The sequence below is a fragment of the Penaeus monodon genome, chromosome 7 (assembly GCF_015228065.2).
Source record: "Penaeus monodon isolate SGIC_2016 chromosome 7, NSTDA_Pmon_1, whole genome shotgun sequence".
Lineage (NCBI taxonomy): Eukaryota > Metazoa > Arthropoda > Malacostraca > Decapoda > Penaeidae > Penaeus > Penaeus monodon.
The window spans coordinates 48,436,883-48,439,382 of NC_051392.1; the positions used below are offsets into that span (position 1 = coordinate 48,436,883).

Genomic DNA, 2,500 nt, shown 5'->3' on the forward strand with positions numbered 1-2,500 from the left:
GCGGGATTGGAGGGAAGTATTGCAGGTGAAAAGCATTTTAGGATTAAATTAAATGTTGGTGTTTACAGTTAATGCGCTCATGTTTTTGTTATAGGTGAATAGCAATTGACCTTATCAAAAAAATTGTTTTAGAATTGATTGCATAATCGGATGAACCAAAGAATCGTGAAATAAAGCGGAGTTGGCCACACCTTTGGAGTTCATTCTTCCTGACGACGGATTTATACCCAGTAAACAAAGTCGTAAATTGTTAAGTGATGCATTTAATCTATTGCGAAAGATTAAGACACAGTAAAGCCATGTGATACACAGCCAGCATCGGAACAAAGAATTTCTGCTTGACGCCGTGATCGAGTAGAACTTATGGAGTCGCTTCGTTATTTTTTTCCTCTATTTTCTTCCTCTGGGACTGTATAGGATGTCTGGCTATGCTCTGTGTATATAAGTTTGTCATAATGGTACTCTGGACTCCATAAACCGCTTCTTTGCTCCTCTCTGCCTATCTCATCCCCACCCCGTGCCTTTTTCTCTCCATTAATTTCAAAGGCAACACTCCCTCGCCACCAGAGTAAAGTCCTTTGGGTCGAAGAGTTTGTCTTACACCCAGTGATTCTACAGGATTATTGACTCTCACAGTGTCTTCCCCTACTCCTGCTCCGCCTCTCCACGTCCCTCCACTCGTCTCCATGCTGCCACCCCCTGATCCACCCTCTCACAATCCTTTTTCCCTCCCCCTCCCCCCTCCCTTATTCCCCTTTTGGTTAAGCCCTCTAAAAAGTAGCTCTTCTTCATTTGGAATCAATCTGAATAAAAGTTTTATCAACAAGATCCCCTCTCAGCTTCTCATATATTATGTATTCGATGGCTTTTTCGCACCCCGAGTCCTCTCGAAAACCGTTTAATTTGAGCGTTTTTTCAAAGTGCGACAGGCGCATCCCCACTTGTAACGTCACACCTCTATCATGGCCCTTACATAACCATGACATAAGAGCACAAATCGTTCAACCCCAAAAGTGATTGGATACACCTCCCAGGCGGCCTTATGCGGCGGCCGGGAGACGAAGTGGCAATGTCAGAATTTGACTATAAATTGCGGAGGGGCTTATTAGCCTCAGATTTTAGGGTGATTTACATATTTATTTATAGTGGAAAATGGTCTTATTTAGATCACTAGTGTAGGGTGCCGATGGGAAGGAGGCAAAGAGGGTGGCCGATCTTGAGTACAACTTTAGGTCGAAAGTAGGTGCTTCGTAACATGGGCGCAGAAAATGCATTAATTATGGTTATCTTCCTCAAAACTGGCTTTAGGCTCAATGGAAGTCAGACGACGCTCGCGAGCGGGGCGGCGTTCCTTCTAGTTAATTCAGTCGGTGGTTCAGTAGATAGCCTTCCCCTACCGCCTTGTCAAAAAAAGAAGAAAAAAAAAGAACTAAAGAAAACAAGAAAAATATTTAGATACGTATGTATATCTGGTATCACCACGAAGTCCGTGTGAGCATTCACTGCAGAGATTCTTTTACAAGGAGTTCCTAGTTATTAGTATTACCGAGGCAGTGTTTACTTCAAGGGAATGCCATTACGGCGGATACTTCAGCAAGCTACGGTATTTTTCAAGGCTGTCATATGCAAGTGTGTCTCTTGAATCCGCCTAATAAGGTACTTGTTCGTGATGGACGATATGTTTTAGGTGTAGCAGCATCTTTTAAAGCTAATTTCATTTCCAATCGGTTTGCGGCTTGAAAGAAGAATTAACCCCGAACGAAATACACATTCTGAAGAGAGAAGACTAAAAAGAAAATAAACCCTAAGAGAAACTCAGAAAAAAGACGCGTCGCTGGTGAAAGTAAAGGGGAGGATGATATTAAAAGATGATCACCAAACAAATTGAAAAGACGGACGCGGCACTGAAAAATGGCGCGGCCGTTAGCCACATCTTCTGCTGGGTTTTATTATCATATGCAAAGAGAATGTCATCTACACTTGTGTTTGAGATACTGCTGTATTCGTAGAGGTAAAATAATCTAGTCATGCAAGATTAAAGATTAGTCAAGAGGAAGAAAAATGTCCTTAACTAATGATAAATGTTGCATTTGTCTCGCGGGAAGAGGTTGCTAGAGACCATATTTCACAATAAGTCTGTTTTGTTGTTCGTTTCTGTAGGTAATGATCAGTGTCAGCGATTTTTTTTTCCGAAGTAATGTTGTCGCTCTTAGTTTGCGTACTAGAGTGAGGAAGTGTCACATTTCCATCCCGAGGACATCATATTGTAATGGATATTCACATGTAATATTAAAAGCTAGAGTAAATTCGCTCTCACACAAGAGAATTTTGAAGTAAGCTAACAAGAGGTGTCAGATCCGGCTGTTCATACGCATCAAGTATTCATTTGCTTACATTTATTTCCGTCTTATTATAAATAATGAAGTTACGGAATATTTGAGTACGGATGCTGGTAACAGAACAGGTAGTGTATTACATATTAAATATTTACTGCCAGGAA

The 2,500-nt window shown here is 41.2% G+C and overlaps 1 protein-coding gene across 1 annotated transcript in view; it reads right to left on the minus strand.

The window, feature by feature from the left end:
• The window catches only part of LOC119575419 (putative iroquois-class homeodomain protein irx-1), a 121,920-nt gene that overhangs the window by 22,994 nt on the left and 96,426 nt on the right, over positions 1-2,500 (minus strand). The window lies entirely within an intron of this gene.